The sequence below is a fragment of the Puntigrus tetrazona genome, chromosome 1 (genome assembly GCF_018831695.1).
Source record: "Puntigrus tetrazona isolate hp1 chromosome 1, ASM1883169v1, whole genome shotgun sequence".
Classification (NCBI taxonomy): domain Eukaryota; kingdom Metazoa; phylum Chordata; class Actinopteri; order Cypriniformes; family Cyprinidae; genus Puntigrus; species Puntigrus tetrazona.
The window spans coordinates 872,191-895,642 of NC_056699.1; the positions used below are offsets into that span (position 1 = coordinate 872,191).

Here is a 23,452-nt window from a genome sequence, read left to right on the forward strand (position 1 = left end):
AGGATTTACAAGCGCAAATCTGTATTTCTTATGTTTTTTTTTTTTTTTTTTTCTTTTTCAGAGCAGCAGAGAACGCTAGTCGTCAGAGGTGCAGGAGAAAATCTGACCTTCTTGCTCTCAGTAACAAGGATTCATCCTGTTGTGGAACACAAATCCAACAGGGAATCTCTGTTACTGGGGTCAAGGTTCAGCATTTCACTTCTTGGAGGTCAGAGGATGCGAAGATACCTTTGAAATTAAGGCTAATGACATGAGAAATGCTAAATAAACAGTGTTAACGTGCATTGATTTCCTATGAATTGATTTCCAAAGCTCATATTGGCTTTTGCATAAATTATCAGCGCAGGTAATATTTTCCCCATTCGTTTTTGAGAGAATAAGAGAATCTACAAAGCTATTTCTATATTAAATGCTTGACAGTTTGTCTTGACTTTAAATGCAAGTTAAGTGATATCTTGATAAACTTTCTATCTTCTGTTAACACACACACTATATATAGTTTTTCATTCTCTCTCTCTCTCTCTCCTATAGTATATAATGTACACTTATTACTAATATCATTAGTATTATCATGTTATTATTATCATTATTGTTATTTTATGTGCAATGGAAACATAAACTTTAACTTAAAAAAACTTTAAACAAGATATATAAGATATTTAAATAAAATAAAATAAAGATAATAAAATCTATAGTATTTAAAAGGAAAAAAATAGGTTTTTGTTTCCCAAGAATGCATATAGAAAACTCTAATTTCTGCTATCGTTATTACTATTTATTTTATATATTAATTTTACCAAATGTATATAATGGACACTCTCTTGTTATGTTATGTTTTTGTCTTCATATATATATATATTGTTTATATTATTATTACTTTCTTTCTTTTTTTCTGTGCAATTTAAACCTGTTCTCTGGAGACTGTATTCTGTTTGTATATATAACTAAAATAACAATAAAAAAACTTCAACAAAACATTAAATATATTATTTAAGAGGAGAAAACACAGGTTCTGTGTTTCAAAAGGTTTTTACATTTGAAAAACATACACAGTCTGTTTACCAGGTTCAACAGAATTTCCCTTTCAACTCCACATTAAAAACATCCCATTTTCCCCTTTCTTAGTTTCAGCCCACTAGTTCCTGGACAGGATCAGCCTGAGAGAGGAGGGACCGTTGTTGTTTACCTGTCATGGCCTGCCTGGCCTCGCTCTTCAATGCTTGTCCCCCTGGGCTCTTCCAAACTCCTCCGTTGTTCCTCCGAGAGAACAATCCTATTTTACTTAGTTCTTCTCAAACTAGCCGGGTCTCAGGAGGCTCTCAATTAACTAACTAGTCAACGCTCCACACGAGATGCCAGAGCAATGCTGCTGGAAAGGAGCAGAAGTAGGATATCAAACAGACTGCAAAACAGCTCCCGAAGGGTGATAATGGGAAAAGAAACATTCACAGCTTAAATTTATGAAGCTTCTAAGGCCCATGTTTTCTCATTTTCTTATTAAAGCTGCTCTGCTTTATTTTGCCACCATTAATGAAACTGCAATGACTCAGGTTTCTCAAACATTTATCTTTCTGTTAATTAGTCACTCAAACAAGTAGCCCAATCACCAACATTTTTCAGCGACATTTAAAATAGATAATTATCGCACTTTTGGTTTTGCATATTAGCACTAAAAGGTAAATAAATAATTCATATTATTTAAAAAAATAAATAAATTATATATATATATATATATATATATATATATATATATATATATAAAATATATATTGTCTGCTAAATTACTTACACTTTATTTTATTTTAATAAAAAAATTTAATAATACAATTTGATTTTATATATATATATATATATATATATATATATATATATATATATATATATATATATATATATATATATAAATTATATAAAAAAAGTTTGAGCCTAAATATTAAAAGTGGTTACACCATCCTAAATGTAATGGGAAAATGCAGAAATGTTCTCCTCAGCATTTGTCATTGTTTGCAATATTTAAAAAAAAAAAAATTATATATATTTATTAAAATGTCCATTCTTTCCAATGACACTGTATCTATGTCAGGTTTTAGACTGCATACTGTTTCTGGAAATGGACTTATGGGTACTTTCTGATGTCACATTGATCCCCCACCCTCCTTCCTGCTTCATATCAAGCCATAAATCACAGTGGCGACACAGCTGTCTTTAAAAAGATTTCAAAGTGCATTCTTGTAAGAAAATGAAAGCATGACCTAGAAGTAAACAACAGTCTTATTGCAAGAGAGAATGATTGAGTGATATTCTACAAGTAAAACTTTTGCTGCTGGATCAAAAGTTTGCACCATGGGTTTCATTTGCTGAATAGAAATGAAAGTTTATGGATTTAATTGACATAATTAAGCAGTTACCGACTCTTCAAAAACATCAATAGCTTTGATACGCCTCTCAAATTATGATGTACTTTTTAAAGCAATTGATCCATGTAACAATACAACACTCTGTAAATTTATTTCAGTGCATTTCAGGGTAAAAATATCTGAAAGTAAGATAATATGCTCTGGCTATTATTATTACATCTGTATTATTTGCGACCATAAATATTAATATCTAACTCTTACAGCAAAATGATCACACCGAAAGTGTCATTTTACTTCTGTGAAGCGACTAAATATTTTTGCTGATTTCTACAACTCTACAATATTGCAGTCGCTGTGTTGTTTTGGCCTATTATTAATAATCCATATTCAAATTTTCAGGTCAACGGAGGTCAAAGGTCAATGCCATGACACAAAAACCTCCTCTCCCTAAGATGAACATGTTTTTTATGTTTTATGTGAATATTTATTTTTAAACTAAAGGCCAATTAAATATGATTTAAACATCCAGAGAGAACGTAATTAAGCAATAGTATCATTTTCATTGAAAGCATTACATTTTAGTGGGAAAAATGAGCCTAAAAATATCAGATAATTCATCATTTTCATGTCAAATAACACCAAGAAAAATGCATGTGTAAATGCATACAGTGTATGTATTCAACTACTTTTACTAAATTAAGTATCGCCTAATAATTGTACAATTACAAGAAAACAACTGACTAACAAACTAAAGGACTGATGGTTAGTTTACCACCATTAAGGTGATATTTCTATATTTTTCAATATCAATCAGGTCGCATGCGTTTTACAGTAAAGAACCAACACATCACAGAATCCATCAAACCTACTGTTGCTACTTAATAATGTTTGAGCTGCTGTTTCCTTCTAAAATGATGTCACTTCCTGGAGAACAATGTCTTTCTCTTAGTTAAATGGATATTTCAAATGGCTTGGTTTAGTTAGCTCCCACTGGTAGATGTTGCAACTACACCTTCAGCCTGTAAAACAGCAACTTTTCCATTAAAGACCATGAAAAATTATACATATATATATATATATATATATATATATATATATATATATATATATATATATATATATATATATATATATATCAAACAACATATAAGTCACACCAATTTTGAGTGTAATATTGTATTTAGTATGTTAAGATGTACTGTGTGATGCTGACATGAAAATATATAAAATACATAACGGAAAATACCATGGCTACATTCTTTCAGACAGTTGCAGCAATGCTTCTAGCCGTTCCTTCACCCTCTCCTCACCCAGAACACACACGTCAGAATCTGTCTTCATCTACATCACTTGCGTCCCAGCCGCCCCATCTGTCAAAGCCGGATCTCATCCTCTGTGCCAACCGGAGAAATGGAGGAGGAGCCAAGGAACTAGCTGAAAGACAGAGAGAAGGTAAGAAAGAGATGGCAGTAATTTCATTCTGCATCTTTCTGCTTCTCCATGTTGACTTTTATTAGAGGATCAATATTGTGGGAGTTGCAGGCAAATCCATGAGATGGAAAAGTCCTGTAATCACAGATGAAGTGTATCGGCTGTCACTGTCAAAACCCACCCTGGAGTTTGACTGACCAACCCACTGACCCCCGGACCCGTAGACTTCACAAATGAGATCTCTTTAAAATCGTACACAGAAACAGCAATGCCGAGAGTCTGAGCGCCTCTAGTCAACCCACCAGCACCTTTAAAAAGACGTGAATACTGCAGCAGTTGCACAAAAATGTTTTAACGCTGTTTAGAAATGTTTCTGATACATTGATGTCCAGTTTTCTTAACGATTGCATTATTTAAAGATTAAAAAAAAAGGTTTCTCACAACATTCTACTGCCTTTATTTTCACGCCAAATGTGTTATTCAAACATTTATTTAGACTTTAATATACTAGAAGTGACTTAAATGTTTTATTTCATATTTTCCCAATATAGCATAATTTGAGTGTTTATTTTTAATATTCTAAAACGTTTTCTCTCACGAGTATGAGAACGTTTACCAAGCTTAAAAATATCTTGAGAGCGTACATCAAATACGATCAAGAACATTCCATAAACATTACTTTAAGGACGTTTTGTTCTTGCATGCCTTTGATTTGTGAGAACACTCTCTGAACAGCTAGGTTCAGACTGTCTCCTTATTGTTCTACAAAAATAAAATAAGAGATAAAAAATTGTTTTTTTTTTTCGCAATTACTAGAGAGACTATATTTAAATGTGTGCATCTGGCAAGTTCGTTTATTATTTCATTTATCTGATCAATTCACAATTTCGCTGGGAAAACCTTAGTGCTGCTACTGTTTGACCTAAAGTTACAGTACATTAATATAATATAGACCTATAAGATCTGTCACACGTGGACTCCTTCTTGTTGTTGTTGTTGTTGTCGTGTGCCATGTGTTCCGTGTGACCCACTTGTAGTTAATTGTCATATTGTGTTCAGCTGTGTGTAGTTGAAGTATTTACGTTGTATATTTAAGTCCTGTGTGTTTGAGCTCTCCTTGGTCCGGTCGTCGAGGTTGATACGTGTGGTTTACGTTCTGCATGTCTATTATTATTTTATCCGTTTGAAGAGGATTAAAACTGTTTAAGTTTATTTATTCTCGTCGAGTGCTCCTTCACACTAAACCACACCGTGACGAGATCTAATAGCTGTATCTACTTTTAGTCTTTTATACAAATTTATTTTTTCTCTCTAGATATAACTGAGCAAAAACGTGCTTTAAAATGTTTGGTTTTATTCACCGGCTGCTGTCGGGGAAGCTCTTTGGAGGTTTTTTTGTCGCTAAGTGCTGATCGGATCAGGTTTCTTCAGCTCGTTGAGACGTGATAAAATCATCCGTTTTTCTGGTGTAAAGTATTCTGTAGTTTAGAGATGAAGTTTGCTCAGGTTTTGCTCCGTATGTAGCCTAAATTATAACGTGTACGGTCGACTTTTTGTCTCTTCGGGCTAGCTGCACAACCGCGATTTAACGTTATTTATCGCTGTTAAATTTGTCCGAACCTATATGAAATGATATCTAGAACAAGGTAATACATGACAACAATAACGTTACCTATATTTTGTAGACCCGTCAACCGCTAAGCCTGTAACGGAAAACGCTCGAGCTGAGTGTTGCTATGGTTACCCACCTGACTTTAAAAGGCTTTTTTGGCGCCAGGAACTCTGAACATAAACGTATCTGTAATCTTTTTAATGTCTTTTAGTATATTTTACATTTTAAAATATTCGTAATCAGATTCTGCATTTACTGTTTGTGGATTTTATGATTAAATATTACTCGCGCAACAGCAATAATTTATTCGGAATTCATCTTTTTAAATCGCTTAATTCTGCTTACATTCAGAAAGTCGTACAGTTTTATGCGGAGAAGACGATTCGATAATCAGCTACTGACATTTAGTTAAAAAAAAATCAAATTATCCTGTTTAAATCAATGTGAAAAAACGAGCTAACTCAAAAAAGTAATCTAAACGCAGATTACCTAAATTATGGAATGTAACGGATTACTTTTTTTTTGTGTGTAGTTCAGAATCAGCAACAGATTACAATTTTTAATCTACTTTGCTCTGACAGTAAGCCTGTATTCAATTATTATTATTATTATTATTATATGGTTTACATATTATGTATATTCAATAAAAAGAAAAGAATAAAATCTTAAAGGAAAAACAAACATGGCCCAACTTTTACTGGCCCAAAAGTTCACAAAAACGCATCACTGGCGCAGCCCTCATAAAATGATTGTTTTTATAATGTAAATTGTCATTTTAAATGAATTACTAAAGTCTACGCCCCACTGTCTCGATCATTTAAGTGATGCTACTAAAAACGCATTATGACATCATGCACTTTTGAGCCAAGGTTAATGTCCGTTTCTTCGTTCCCTCGCTCATGCCCACCTGTCCCTCACTGATCACTCACTCTCTTTTATCACTTGTTTTCTCTCCTGTCGTCCCTTCTCGCTTTCTCTGTGCTATAAGTACCACGGTGCTGAATGTATAATTCATACCTGCTAATGGGGGTCCGGTGCTGTAGAACCAGAGCTCCAGGTATCGGATCTCCGCTCCGGTCACCGGACACCGTGCTGTATGCGGTAACCTATACTTTAATTACGGCTCCGGCTCAGGTGTCCGGTGACTTTGGGAATGTGTCAGGGGCCGGGATGACAGCCGTGAGGGACAGGGAGCGTGTGTGGCTTAAATATTGTGCGCCCGAACGACAGCATCCGTTTTGGTAGACATCAGTCAAGCAGTTGTAGGAAATGTGGCCTAACTAAAATATGCTCTAGAAGTGTTGGCGCGAAGTTATGAAAATTATTTCTGCGTGTTCAGAGAATCATCAAAATGTCAGGCTTTTGTTATTTTTTGGTTATAAGAACTCTCCATGTTGCAAATATTAGGGAAATGTTACTTTTGAATGTTCTCGGAATAGTCTGAATTAAATTGTAATAATAAAAGGTCCGTGAATAACGTATGAAATAATGTTTATGTTAATGTTTATGCTTTTTCTGTTAAATTTTATATGAATGTTTGTTCATAAGTTTGAAATAAACTTGACAGAGTGTCTTGCCAACATTTCCATTAAGTTAAGTGTGTGTGTGTGTGTGTGTGAGTGTGTGAGTATGAGTGTGTGTGTGTGTGTGTGTGTGTGTGTTAAGGGAACGTTATAAAATGTTGCTTGTATAAAATGTTTTGAACATTCTGAAGCAATTAAAAAAAAACTAAGATGAACAGCTCAGCTAAAATGATTTAGAAATAAGTCGCTCTATGCAAGATGTATTAAACAATGCTTTAGTGTTGCTTTTTTTGAGAACATAATTAAAGAGCAGATAACTTTAAATTAGCATGATCACTTTTTGTATTCAGTTATTGTAATTTTTTTTTTTTCCTTTACATTTTGCTTTAACCTGAGTCACAAAAATGAAACGCACTACAGACATGCACAAAATGACGAAATGCACATCAAAAGTAAAATGAAGCGAAAATTTCTTTTTAAAAATTAGCATACATTTTAATAACCCCAGCTATAAACTTCACCGTTTCTCTTCGGTTCGTGTAAACGCAAACAGAAACTGAAAAGAGGAAAAAAAAAAAAAAGAGCGTGATCCTTTTCTCTCCTTTTTGGCCCGTAATCTTTTTAAAGCTGATTAAATATTTAGCGAGCCGAGGGACTTGGCCCGGCGTGCAATAATGATTGATGGCTGGGCGGGAGTGCAGAAGTTAGCACTAAAAACATGCGATCGGGTTACGGTCCTTATCAATGTCACACCCATTAGTGTCTCCTAATAGTAACCAATCGCTCGCTGCGTCGTCCTCAATTTCCTTCAGGACGCTGGGAGAGCGCTCCTCGAGCTCCTCGTCCCGCTCTTTCCTTGGGTTTCTCTTCCTCTCTGGGCCGTCGTGCTTCAGTGCCTCTTGAAAGGCCGGTGTCTGTCACACTGCGGTCTCCGTGATGTTATACTGGCGGTGTTGCCGGCTGTAATATTGTAGATCGAGCTGTCATCGTGAGTTAAGAAGGACTGAGATGTCTTGATCTGGAAGGTTCAGTCCAGTTGCGCACATTTCCTCTGGCATTGGTTGAAAACTGCTTTAAGTTAGAGCGATTTTAGGAAGGCAAGACGTGAAATGAACGGGCCAAGCGATTTTTGTTCTTTTCTTCAGCTCAAAACATCACGCAAACGCGAGATTTGGCACGTCACGTTTTCTGCATTTAAAAAAAAAAACCGCAGCGACGCATTCAATGAACAGATTTCTTTTTCCAATTAATGCTCTTTTGACCTTTTCGTTCATCAAAGAATCCTGAAAAGCAAAACCCGTCGCAGTTTCCCCAGAAACGTGAATCTGTTTTCGACGTATAACATTTCTTAAACAGCAAGTCATTGGCATATTAGAGCATTTCCTGACGCTGAAAAGCTTTGCATGATGGGAATACGTTTTTAACGGATAATTAAGTAGAATGCGTGTTTTAAACCGCAATAATAATTAGTCGTTTTTTGTGTATCTGTATGCGGCCGCAAAACCGGCCATAAGAAATCATGACATCTCAATAAACATGCTTTGCGTCGATGCACGGTTTGAAAATCTGGAATCTGAGGGTGCAAAAAAAAAAAGTAATTGACAAACATCTATTATATTTGCTTAATGTCCTTGCTTTTGTGCTCCAGGCCCACACATGTACTATATATGTAGCCGGCCGTACAGTATCCATGTACAGCACGCACCCTGATAATGCACAGAATCCGAGGACGCTCTGATATTTGGGCTGTGCGTGCTGTAACTCTATGATGTCTGCGGTGAGCGTGTTCTGTTGGGTCGGTGTGTGGCACAGAGGCGGGTGGCACGCTGGCTCTCGCCCACAGTCTGTCGGCTTGGGTGGCCGGCCTGCTCCTGTGGTTAGAGGTTTCAGACGTTTCCAAACCTTCCCTGAACCACACTGGCCTCTGGTGAGCCGCAGCGTCCGTGAGGTGTAGAGTGACAGCGCGCGCGCACACACACACACACACACACACACACACACACACACACACACACACTCAATCAGAACACCAAAATCAACCAGCGCTGAAGAAAACAGAACGAGCAATAAAAGAGAATTAAGGAGATTTTGTCAATTTAAACTAAAACTAAAATGAAAACGCATACAGCCAAAAATGTATAAACTTTCAAATATATTTCTAAAATATACACAAAAATATATAATTATCAAATATGTTTCAAAATACGATTACATACTGTATATATTTTACCAATGTATTTATTTATATATATATATATATATATATATATATATATATATATATATATATATATATATATGCATATTTTGCACTTCATATATTTTAGAAAATGCATTCACACTTCACTTTTATTTTTATATATTTTTGATATATAATACATTTTTAAAAAGTTAATAAAACCAAAATGGATGTTTGATTGTAGATGTATTTTCTTGCCCATTAAAAACATTTTGAAATATATTTGATGTATGAAGGTTGAAACTAAATATATTTTAAATTTCATCTCCACTTTTTACAATTATATTTTATATTAAATATGTTTTGGCAAGATTTATTTATTTTGATGCATGCTTATGTACGTTATTGGAGCATGTGGCAAAAATATTAAAATCACAGTAACACAGAAAGCGAGCTACTTTTGATTCCATAAAACAGCGATATGATAAAATGCACGTATATTTAATAACAATGATTAGTATTAATGCTAATTAACAATAGACAATTATTTCACCAAATGAGCAGATATGTACAGTACAATAAACAAGCGTAGGATTGTATTTTACAACAATTTTTACTCAGAAACTCAAAGGATTGAAATGAAAGTAACAATAATGATTCAAATAATGAAAGAAACAGGTAACATTTAAATGTGAAATTAACTATTTAAACAAAAATATATTTTATACCGTATTGCAGTATAATAAGGCATGTTGCAAAATACTTTGATGTGCTAAAAATGCTAAAACCCGAATAAAAAAAATGTGATAAATTACTATATTAATGATTAATGCTCGTATATGTTTCGCTTAAAATAATTAGTTTAAAGACTGTCTGTGGTTGCCAGGCAACATGCCCCATTAGAAATAAAAAGTGATTAAACTTCATAACGTGGATCATCCAGATTTTAGATATCATAAAATAATATGTACTATACTGCAGTATTCATAAATGTTAAATAACTTCTCATTTATTCAAGAAGGACATATAAAAACAAAAAATAAAAACAATTGAAAAGATTTTGTATCGGTTTGGGCCTGGACTGGCCTGTACAAACAAACAAACAAATACGTAAAAGTCACAAATAAAATCACACACACACACACACACACACACACACAGAATTCTCAGGTCGTGCCCTTATTGTGTTGCATGGCTCGGGTTTCATCCTGACAAGTGGTAATTGATTCCGCTGTAGGTTGCGCCGGCGGTAAGTGGGGGAGGATCTCCAGTTTCACTGAAAACAAATCGCTCTTTTCTGCGGCCTGACCTTCCCTTCCCTCTTTCTGTCCAGACCTCACACTCGTCTCGATCACGAGCATCCTCAGCATCATCCTCAGATGTGCTGCAAAATGTATTCATCCTTCAGAAATCCTTCTAGCAGGCAGAAACATTATTAGTAACGCTGACCAAAGTTTGATGTCAGATACTTTTGGATCCGGATTTGCAAACGAATATGAACGTTAGTTTGGACGTAATGTCCTCACTGCCACTTTTCATTAAATGCATTTTTTGTTGAAATACATTTTTAACCGCTTTCACAGAAACGTGTAGCTTTTGTTGTTTGAAGCGAGCACTAAGGTCAAAAATTAGTATTTTACACATCGCACCAGAATGAGCTCCAAAAAAAAAAACATGCAAAATTAAGGTAAAGTAATTTTTTTAAATGCAATAAAATTAATAAGAAAATACAATTACATACATTACAGCAATGCAAAACGTGCTCAGTATTCTACAATACCACAGGAAAAAAAGCTTCATCTCACTTTATCATCTCACCCAGGACAAGATACATTTAATCCAACACTGCCCTCTGGTGAAGAACTCCAGCACATGACCAGGAAAAAGACTAACTCCTTTACCCTGAGAAGAAAAACATTCAAAAGCAGTTAATGTTAATGGATAAATTATATTTTAAAATATTAATATAAAAATAATTCAAAATTAAGGTAACACTTGTTAACTATTAACTAGTTTTATTTGAGCTATTTTTTAGTATTGACAAAGTGAATATTTTATATATATATATATATATATATATATATATATATATATATATATATATATATATATATATTATATATTATTATTATTATTATATATATATATATATATATATATATATATATATATTTATATATTTTATTATTATTATTATTATTATTATTTTAGACATAATAGACATAATTTTATTATTCAGACATATAATATATATTTTTATATATATATACTTTTATTATTATTATTATTATTATTATTATTACTATTATATATATATATATATATTTTTTTTTTTTTTTATATATATATTTTATTATTATTATTATTATTATTCAGACAATAGTGAAAAAGACTATAATATAATGAAATATTTGTGATTTATATTGCAAAAAATAAATGTTCCAAAAATCTCTGCAAGGAACAAGACTGGTGCATTAAGTTCAGTGAATTGGAAAGCCTGGGTCTGAAACCTGGTATACAAACAAACAAACGTTTACGCTGTGTGTCAGGACACGGTTTTTGCCTGCTGCTTCTGAAAGGGTGATGAATAGCTGGATGCTCTCAGGTCTTCTTCTCCTTTCCCAGCAACCTCCATTGAGTCTCCGCTCCTCGTCTCTGACCGCATTCCCGTCCCTCGCTCCTGACATCACGGCCAGAGCAAACACTAACGGACACTTCCTGTGTCACTGACTTCCAGCAGCAACTCACGTCCAAACTTTACGGCTTTTACGGCTTGCATCCTAAAGAGGCGTGCTTTATTAGAGAGGCTTGCATGTGTAAGGATCTACACGTGAATGATTTCTATAAAATGCGGTGGAGACCTGCAGGGCTGCATTTCCCCAAAGCACTGTAAGCCTAAGTTGATCGTCGCTCCGTTGGTTTGTAACTAAGCTATCAGTGCATTTGGGAAATACAGCCAAGAAAAGACACTGGCCCATAATAAAACCCCCCCAGATCACCCTGGTAACCAGTCAGAATACAACTTACCAGCTTGAAATGATGTCATTTCCTGTTCCTTACTTCATTTACGATCGGTTTAATTTAAAATGTTCAAATGCAAAAATAAAAACGTAAAAAGAAAAGCTCTATGGAAATATTTTAAAGAATAATGATTAATAATAATAATAATAATAATAATAAAGCACATAATAAGTTGCTACAATAAAATTCAACAAATAATAAATACTATAATAATATATAAATAATAGTAAAATAATAATCAGTACTCATGGACTTATGGATATATTTTATTATTATTATATTGCTATTATATATTATATTAGAGTTATATTATTATTATTATATAAATGTGATTGGTTTATTGTTGTGACAGTAAACTGAAACCTTTTTTATTATGACAAAAAGTCATTATATTCATGCATATTATTTTATAAATATTTTAAATAGGACCTGACATAACGTAGACGTTTCAAAAACACTCCTATGTTTAAAAAAATTACACCATAACATGAAATACTTTTAATATAAGTTTATAATTTGTTTATGCACCAATGCATTTATTTTCTCGTAGTCGCCTCATTTCCGATTATCGAATGCATGCTGCATTTCAGTTCATGCGCATTTCGTTAGTAAAACCTAAGAATGAAAGCTTTAAAAATGACAAAAACTAAAACTGAAATGCAAATGAATCAAATCTGTGTTCATACTGCAAAAAAAAAGCTACCCTAAATAAGTGATACGATTAATACAATTGTTTCATTTTAAAAAGACGTGTTGCGTAAGTGTGATGGATCAGGTAAAGTAATAACAGTCACCGATGCGTTTGTTTTCTCATTTTTCTCGTCCCGCACTTCAAGTCATGCTAATTTCTTCTCATATGCATGAGGGCTATTTGCATTGGCGCACGCATCAAACGTCGTCCGGATTGGGGACGGCCCTTTTGACCCCGTCGAGGAGTGGACAAAGTCATCGGGTGCGCTGCTGTGTAAGCAGTGATAAGGCACTTCTTAATGTGTTTGCACAGGGGCCGGAGTAAAAAGGGCCTCTGACGCAGAAGGGCCCACAGCCTGCCGCCGCCTTCACAATGGAGACCCCGAAGCCAAACACGGCCCCAAATGTCACACCAGGCCCGGACGGGCCGAGCGGTCTGATTGGACGGCGTCGGTGTGGGTGTCTCGTTTTAAAAGGCCCGGTGGATGCGGCGTGACGGTAGAAGAAGAGCGGCGTAAAATCCTGTAAAGTTAACACACCTGACAAGCCTTCTCATCTTAGAGGCGCATCGGTGCTAAAGAGCGCGGCGGGTCTGCGGCTTGCCGTTTTTAAGATTGATTCATTTAGCTCTCATTCGCAGCTGGACCGTCTCTCCTTCAGGTCACTGAGATGTTGAAACTATTGACCACGGCTGCTCTGCTGACCGTCGCGTCGGTGTCGGACGCCGCGCCGCTGATGCCCGGAGAACCGGCTGATGGAGGTGAGGCCGGTCAAAAACACAGTTCACGCATTTATCTAAATCTGTTTACACGTGCACATTTGATTAGTGCATGCATCTCCTGGCTTCGGCGTTTCCCTGCGAGCATTGTTTTCTTGCTCGATATCTTTCCTGCTTTTTGGTACAAATGTTCTTTAGTAAAGATGCATTTACATGAGACGAGAAAAAAAATGTCCGTGCATTAAGAAAAATAATAGAAAGGTTATTTTTCTTGTTTCACCGGCACATTTTAAACGAGCCTTAATATTTTGAAGACTTTTCTCTTAATACATTGCTAATAATAGTTAGTAAGGCGATTGTTAATTTGGTACTGGGTGAGACTAGGGATGTGGAATAAGGTCATGTAGAATACAGCATTAATATGTGCTTAATTACTACTAATGAAATGATATTATTCTAGTAATATGCATGCTAGTAAAGAACTTGCTTAGAGACCCTAAAATAAATGTTTAAAAACTTTTTGTAATGGAAAATAAGACAATAAGTAAATAAATAAATAAAAAATAAAAAAATATATATATCTTTTTTTTTCAATTTGTAATGCCATGCCATATTTCAAGTTAATTTTTATTATGCTTTATAAATTCAATTTATTCAGTGTTTGTGTACAATTCATCAATTATAAGACAAATTCAGGAACTCCTGAAAACAACCTGCAAACTAATCTAAAAGATTAAATGGACATCAATGTTTTGAGAAAGTCTCAGATCATTCAACCCTTCGGAGGAACAAAACACAACTCTGTGAGTCAAGGGCTGTCATGCAGTAAGTTCTTCTTTTTTTATAAGAGTGACGTGCGAGATATTAATGAGATCTCATTTGTGATTTCTCCGTCGTGTGAGATGTTAAGTTTCACTGTTGTCAAGCCTACAGACTCGGAGATGGCGCCGGACCAAGATAATTAGTCCAGTGGCGCCGACCCTTGTGGTCTTCTGTTGGTCTTGTGCTGTCCGCACTTCCAGTGTGTGCAAACCTTAAAACTGCCTTCGCATTCAGGTTTCCAGCTAAAATTGGCTCAAGCAGAGTTATGAATTAGGCCATCGAGTCTCAGCGGATCTCATTTGGGTTAATTCTGATGGTCTCACAGAACTCCTCGACCTGGATGTTCGCTGTGCACGGTGTATCTTCAACGAAAACGTTCTCAGAACGTTCTCTCTCTCTCGATTCTGGACAAACATTCTCCCAGTAACATATACATAACAGTTATTTGACCTTTAATAATGTTCTCAAAATGGTCAAACGGAATGGGTTTTTTTTTAAATTAAGTATAACTTAATGGGAATGTTACAATATGTGTAGAAGATTCTTATTAGCTGAAAGTAACAAACAGCATTACTGTAATTCAGGTCATGCTAATTTAGTAGCGTGTGCATGTATGGAATCTGGTGCACTTCTTCATTGCGAAAAATGGTCACGACCGCTTTTGATGAAGGTGATAATGCTACCGTATTTTATCGAGAGGCCCTTCAAAGAGTGTTTAATGGAGTGATGGCAAGTTCAGTGTTTGCCGACGTTTTTCTTTTTGCATTTCTGCGTCCAAAAAACCCCACCTATGACATCACCGCCGTCGTCCTAACAACTCGCTGGCTTCCCCAAGACTTCTGTAAACACGGCCACAGGCAGAGAGCGGCTCCACATGTGTTTGTACATGAGCGCGAACGAGCGCTTTGTCAGCGTCCACCTCTAAGATCAGAATGATGATGAGGAAAGTCGCTCGGAACGAAAGGCATTTATCATCTGTTATATCTCGCATGTTTGTCCAAGCCAAGAAAAGGCCTTTTAGGAGATGTTTGAAGTTTGGGACGTCTCTTGGATGGCTTCGAAGCGCTGGCATTCCCATTGACTTGTTTCTATGGGTATGGGAACAATTCAGTGTCAACAGGACTTAGATCAGTACGCCACTAAATGAGAAAAACCCTTTCAGAGGAGATGCATCATACCAGCCATAAACTGGAATTTTAGAGACGTGCAAACACTTTACTGTAGCTGAAACTAATTAAAATGCATTCCATTGCGCTCTACGGGTTTAAAAATGGAGGTTAAAGGGTTACTCCACCCAAAACTCTCTCATCAAAAAGTGTTTTTAAAACTTGTGTGACTTTCTTTTTTCATGTGAAATGCATACAATGGTATTTCGAAGAACACTGGTCCATTCCCGTTGCATTTTTTTGTTGGTGGGAACTGAAACCGTTTGGCTACCAAAAGTTTGAAATATCTCATGTTCCAAAAAAAGGAGGTAAAAAAGGAGGTTTTATCGCATTCACCGCGTGTTTTGACCAGCTACGAAGCACTATATCATTTTGTGAACGAATTGGTTCGACGCTTTTAAAAAAGTTAGTTTAAAAATGCTTCTGACTTCTAGTAAGGCGAATGATTGGTTGTTCCACAAAGGTGGAGAGCGGTTATGAAAGCCGTTTAGTTTTTGGCGTGCGCGCATAACTCCAAAGGGACACCAAGTCTCTGGATGCACTTGCTTTAACGGATTCAAAATGCTGTTATTTCCTTTCAGATCCGTGGAGAAACGCTGAGGAAGATGCAGCGCAAGCGGCGACGAGGATTCTTGAGAAGCTACTGAAGACCAGATCGATGGCGACATCTCCGGATGGAGATGGAAAAACCGTAAGCCATGAAAGCATTAGACGAAACGATTGCAGCGACAAGCGGCCCAAACATCAGACACAGAACCTCAGACACGGGTGTCAATAATACACTTAAGCCACTAACTCTTCTTTCTGAAGGACACGAGGAGATTCGTGATGGTTCTCCGAGGACCGACCGCACGACCCGCTCACCTGATTCCCAGCGGCATGCCGAGAAGAACCGACCCGCTCAGACCGTCAAAGCCGATCGATTCAAGCGAAACGACACTCCGCCAGCGGGCCGACCGATCGGACCGGTCACCGCCGAGAGGAGCTGGTGAAGATGCTGGGTGCTCTTGAAGAGCTTCACAAGTTGATGAACCGCACACTGAGCCATCGAATCACCATCATAACCAGAGGTGTGTCAAACACAGGCATTTTTTTAAAAAAATTTCATCCGTTTCAAATAAATGCTGCTCTTTTGCCTGTATTCATCTGTGAATCCTGAAAAAAAAAAAACCTTCGCATAATAATCAGAAACGTTTCTTGAGCATAAATGAATAATTTCTGAAAGATCACGTGATATATATATATATGCTGAAATATATATCTGATCATATAAATGACATTTATATATATATTTACATAGAAAACAGAAATTGTAATATTTAACAATTTTCTGTTAGTGTAATTGTACATTTTTTTTTATTTTAATTTTAAAATTTGTTTTAAAATTTATTTTAATTTAATTTAATTTTTTATTTTATTTTTATTTTATTAATTATACTATACTAATAATACGTTTTGCTATTTGAAATAGTTGAAATAAAATTAATAAATAATGTTTACAAAACTAATTGAAATAAAGCAGCACGGATGGTGTGTTATAAGTAGCAGAAAAAAGAGCAAATGTCAAAAGCTTCAGCATTAAAATAACTAAAACAAATAGAAATATTTAAAAACAAAATAGATTACAACTTAAACAAGTATTAAGATTAAAAATATAAATATTAATTAATACAAAATTAATTAAAACTATTATAGTATATGAATTATGTTAAAATAACATTTATTGATCAAATAAATGCAGCATTGAGGCTTCTTTCAAAAACATTTAAAATCTTACCTCATACTTTTGAGCTATATGATACTGAATGCAATTTTTTTTGTTTGTTTCTTTTTATTCGTCAAAGGAAACAGCAACGGACGAAGTACTGGGAAGAAGAACAAAATGGTATAAAATACACGCTCAGATACAAAAATAAATATATATATATATATATATATATATATATATATATATATATATATATATATATATATATATATTATTTATTTATTTATTTATTTATTTATTTATTTTATTTAATTGGTGATTTATGCTATAAATTTATGCTATAAAACCTGCAGACAGTCACGGACGGAAACCTGAAATCTACCACAGCGACCACTATAGACGGTGGTGGGATTTCACCGAAGGCCAGCACTGATCAAATGGATCCTTAAACTCAACGGAAAAGCCTATAAAAAGTCTCTTCCGTCAGCTAAGAAAACCAACAAGCGAGGTATGACGCAAACCAAGCGCTCTGTATAACAAAAACGTGATAAAAGCAATGAAATAAACTGTTTATCTTTCTCCAAAAACAGTGTGCTTCTGGAAGTACTGCTCTCAGAACTGAGACGAGCTTCCCATTTCTCCCTCGTTTCACCAAGCAACAAATCCTGTTCTCAAACAGAGATGCTTAAACTCTTCCCAAAGGACCGTCAATAACACGACTGACCCCTCTGACCTCTGTGACGTGTGTACCTTTGACTTTGTGCACGAAATGCTCTTAACCTTTCACCTACAACACCTTCGTTGTTGCAAGCCCCAATAAAGCGAGAAAGCATGCAAAAAATACTGTGATAATAAAGAGAACTTTATTTTTCTACGGATATCTCTCTCGGTGGTCATTGCAAAGTGTTTAAAGAGTGAGCTCGAAGGCAGAGGTCACTATGGCGACGAAGTCGACTGGAAAGACAAAGCTGTTGATATTACGCCGTCGAAATCGATCTGATTGCTCAAATAGTTGCCGTCGCTTGGGCGACGCTCATCGAGACCCGACAGAAGACCAGACAACGAGTCATTTCGCTCGTATCTTCACGCGGCGCTCGTTCATCACACGGGGAGGAAATTAAAAACCATTGAGGCTTAATGATGAATTCTGATTGGTTTATTTAAAGTCTCTCGCCCAGAGCTTCATAAGGCGCTCACGCAAGGGTTACATAAATAGCGTGCTTTCACAGGTTTGGCGCATCGATTACAAAACATCAAAAATCAAAGAGGAAGGAAGAAACCATCGGAAAGACGAATCCGTGGCCATCGGTAACGTAATTAGCAAACGTGTGGGTAATAGCCTCGCGTGATGATACAAAGGAGAGATTCATTAAACACGCTACGGTGAGATTGTAAAATAAACGTGATTTCTTTAAATACAAAACGCGTAATAGAAAATGTATGTGAAAATACGCTGGCCTGACCAGAAGCGCGCGTAAAAACTCATGCAGAAAACAGAAGGAAAATCCAGAGATAATGTAGAGATCCGTGGCTTAAAGGTGATTGGGATTTGGTCAAGGCCTTGGAATATCATGTCTGTCTGTGTAATAGTCTGTCTATATAATATATGAAGACAGATTGATTGTTAAAGAGGATTTTATCTCTGTGTCTGGTCTTAAACTATTTTCCTGGTCCCGCCATTGATTGAAGGAAAACGTATGCCAGTCTACTGATTTGTGATCAATGTAGCATAGTGCAGCTCCACCAGTGAGCGCACACACACACGCACACACACACACACACACACACACAGTGTTTTTATAGGGACTCTCCAAAGGCGTGCAATGGTTTTTATACTGTAAAATCTGCAGGAAACTTTTTCAAAACGCCATTTAAATTGGCGGTGTCCTCATAAACCACCTTCAGAATGTAATACCCACGTGATTAAACTAATTGGTGTCCCCATAAACCACAGACGCCAATGCACACACACACTAGCACTACTTGTCTCATCATCCTGAACTATTTGATCTTTTTGGCGACGTCCAGGTAGGCGAACCCGATCTCTCGCTCAGCAGGGCAGGTGTTCATGAACTCTCTCTCTTGTAGGCGTTGTTCATATATCGCCAAACCCCGGTCAAGTCAGCAGGAATCTCAAACTCCTGTACTTCTTGGCAACGATCTGCAAGGAAGAGTATGGAGGTTGTGAAACTGGAAATCCAGTGTATGCTGAGTAAAAATGTGTGCAATTATATATGTATAGATATATACAGAGAGAGCGAAATGATTATGAAAAGTCATAGAACGAGCGGCGGAAACCTTGATGATGTGTAGTTTGGGCAGCAGGTTGCAGTCGGCCAGCGCGAGGTCAGGTCCATCCAGAAAACTGCGCCTGGACACGCCGGGATCATCCACGCCGTTGGCATCTATTTCATCGGTCAGCGGCGCCTGCAAATACTCATCCAACCTCTTCAGAGACTTCAGAAGAGCTTTCTCCAGACCTGCCAGACGCGGATCAAAGCACAATCACAGAAGAACAGGGCAGCATTTCACTTCTGCCAAATAAAACCAACTAAACTCACCCTCGTTAGTTTCTTTACGGGGTTCTTTGATGTAGGCAGAAAACTTGGCAAATACATCTATCCCCGCTGTGTTGGATTCTGATGCTTCGCTGCAACTTTGGGTATCTTAAAAATACACCAGGGTTCAGTTTGAAGCTGTTTAGGTAACACTATATAATAACTGCACGCTATGAATCATTAGTTAAGTGAATTCATCCTTTATAAAGCATTGTCCCAGCATTAGTAAGCGTTTATACAGTAAAGACAGCTGTTGTTTATTTATGAGCATATCTACAATGTTTATTAATTCATACTTTATCCGTTTATCACGTCCAAATGAAGTATTGCATTATTTACAAACCGGCTGTTTACGAAGTTGTGAGCGCGACGCCGCATTAATAGATCGTATTATTTAGACATATGATAATAGCTTTAATAATAGTTTTAATAAATGCATGATAAAGGCTCAGTTATCTTTAAAACAGAAAAACTAAACAAACACAACTCTTTCTCGAGTTCGTTTTTTTCTCTGGTTGAAAAAAAAAGAATAAACTGTTTGGAATGAACTTTTATTTCTGTTTGAAAATAAATCTCCTTCTGCTGTGAATAGATACTTAATAACAAGGCATTTATAAGCCGCTTACTAATGCCTATTAATGTTGGGATGAACAGCGCAGTTATAAAAGGATCTGAGTCAGCGCCAGGTGAAGCTAATAAAGTACCGCGGTGGGACCAGTCGCCCTGAGAAACTTCTTCGATCTTGTTGACATCCACCAGCACCTCCGTTGAAGGTCATGAACGGAGGGTTGGTTCCCGGAGCGAGATCCTGAAGATCCGCCGCTTTTCTGCGGAAAAAGATAAAAAAATAAAAATGCCGCTGAAGCACATTTCATTTTTTGTTTCCACATTTTTTGTTTTATTTGTTAATAAAGTATGCTTAAAAATATATAACAAATATTTTCAAATCATTTATGCGCCTTTTTCACGTAATGATGTAGCTGGACAATGCAGCATTTCTCTTCATATTGAAAAGTTTGGGAACCGCTGAACTAAACTATTAAAAAGAATTTTCATGAATTGAAAATTAAAAATTAAATTAATAAAAATATAAATATATATATGAATATGAATATAAATATTAGATGAAAAGAGTGGAAACTGTTTTTTGAAATACTAAAATTATACACACACACACAAATAAGAGCAGATAAAAAAATGCTTAATATATAAAATAAAATATAAAATTAATGACCTTAAATCAAAAAATTGAACAAGAACAATAAAATGTTAAAATTCGAAAATAAAAATGAAATTTTCAAAAATAAAAGCTCATTCTAAATATGAATACTTAACATTAATAAACACTAGTAATAGTAATCGCAACTGTGCTGCATTTCTATTTATGCATCTCTTCTAAAGTGACTGTATATTGTATTTAATACATTTTATCAGTCCATGAATGTGGGATGGAGTTGTGTGTATTCTGTGCTTCAATTCCTTGAGGTCCACAGGTGATGTTGAAGATGACTCCTTCAGCCAGAGGATCATGAAGAGTCTCTGAGAGAACGGACAGTTCCGATGCTCTCCTGGTCGCTGCCGGCCTGAGACACACATTACTATTATCCCATCATTCCTTTCAGTACAGACGAGAGCACAGCGGCTCTCGGGAGCGAATGCTTTGCTTTTATTTTTCTAATGCATGAAGACCCCGGATGATGAGACCAGGATTTTAAGGAAAGTTAAAATATAAATTACTTAAATGTTCTTTGTTTTTCTCTCATTTTTATTTTGAATCAAACAGTTAAAGGAATAGTTATTTCAAGTATTTCCAAGCCTGTATGAATTTCTTTTGTTTGTAACTACAGGCTGTTTTTCTGAGTCACCATTGACTTCAATAGTAGGGAAATATATATATATATATTATATATATAAATATATATATATATATATATATCTTGAATATATAAAATCTTTGTGCTCAGCAGAATTAAATATCTTTGTGCTCAGCAGAATTAAAAACCTGATATATTATGATATATATTTAAACTACTTATGTTACTGTAAGTGAAATAAATATGCAATGGTTCACATTTGGCTAAAGCAGTCACTTTTGTGTGGTTATGTTCTCCAAAATCCAAACAGCTTTTTTTTTATCCATCGTCCTTCGTTCCAACATAAATTAAATGATGAAAAGGTTAGTCATTTCTTTTTTTTTTTGTTAAGCTCAAAAGAAGATATTTTGAAGAATGTTGTTAGGGAACAGTCGACGGTAGCCGCTGACTTAAATGGCTTTAAATGGCTACCGTCAACTAACTGATGCATATTTTGACTTATTTCTCTAAGCTATGGAAGTCAATGGCTACCACCAACTATTAGCTACCAGCATTCTTGAAAATATCATATTTAGTTTGTATTTGGAAATCGATGATACTGTATTTTGATACCGGATATTTTTCAGAAAATATCTTCTTTGTTGATGGTATTTGTTCCATACTATGTGTACTAAATGGCTTAGGTTGTAAATATTTTTAAATATCGTCTTTTATTGATGGTAGAGCATTTTCCTACATCAATGGGTACCGGGTTATTCTTCAAATGCTCTTTCTTTGTCGATGCAGCCATCGACTTCCATACTATAAGTCAACCATGAACTTTTTGGTTACATGATTCTTCAAAACATCTCTGAAGAAACTCATACCTGTTTAGAAACAACTCGATGATGAGTAAATGATTAAACCACGCAATATATTATGAAAAACCATTAAGGAGCTTAGACTGGCAAACATCGTAAGACGCTTTATTCGGAGCACAGCAGTTAAGAATCCTTTTCCGGCAATGTTTGAGGTTAGTAAACATCGCCGTCTCCTATTCATAAAAGGTTGTTATTTCCTCAAAGCGTTCAGCGGAGAACATCTTACCTTCACGAACAGCTCAATGTTAGAAAGCCCAGTTTAGTTAGCTTCGCGCCAAACCAAGCCATCGTGAAAAACTGCTGCAGATAGACTGCTTTCTACATGTCTCACAAATCAACCCAGCTTCGAACGTTTTCTGCATGCATAAAAACGTCTTTTTGCTTGTTTTCTTTTGTGCAGCCGGAATGGCTGATTTAATTTGGTAAGAGCCTGTCTTCATCTTCTGTGGGTGGAAAGCAGTCAAACGCCTCAGGACCAGACACTGAGACGCTTGTTCATTGTTACTTAGCAATAGAGCATCGCTGCCTGGCGAGACGCTTGTTATGAAAGGATTTTTACAGATCAACATTGTAAAAACATGTCTATGTCTCTCATTGTGATTTCCAGAGCGATAATCCAGCAATAAACTGTGATGTATTCAACTGCAGAATTGTTATACGAAGGGTAAATAATTGCATGGTTTGCATTGTATATGTGTCTGCTTCTGTGTTTTGTTTGTTTTTTTGGATTGATTTATTGCTGTGTTGTTGTATTCAGAGTCTGGAAGATAATCTGCCCATATGAACAGGTAGTTAATAGAGGCTTTGTTATGACCCCAACACAACACCAGCAGAGGGCAGAGCTTCATCTTTGCTGGCTCCTGATGTTAATCAGGTCATGTGAAAAAGCGTGTGGCAGTTCATAAATATAAAGTTCAGACTACAAAACCTGCGCATTTGAATATAACATGTCGTAATGGCAACAACAATTACATGCATTCAGTTGTAGCATTA

The 23,452-nt window shown here is 35.8% G+C and overlaps 2 pseudogenes; one reads left to right on the plus strand and one right to left on the minus strand.

The window, feature by feature from the left end:
- Positions 1-3,634: 3,634 nt before the first annotated feature.
- Positions 3,635-18,029, plus strand: LOC122342071 (annotated as a pseudogene).
- Positions 18,030-19,096: 1,067 nt separating this feature from the next.
- Positions 19,097-21,330, minus strand: LOC122347381 (annotated as a pseudogene).
- Between the last annotated feature and the right edge of the window lie 2,122 nt (positions 21,331-23,452).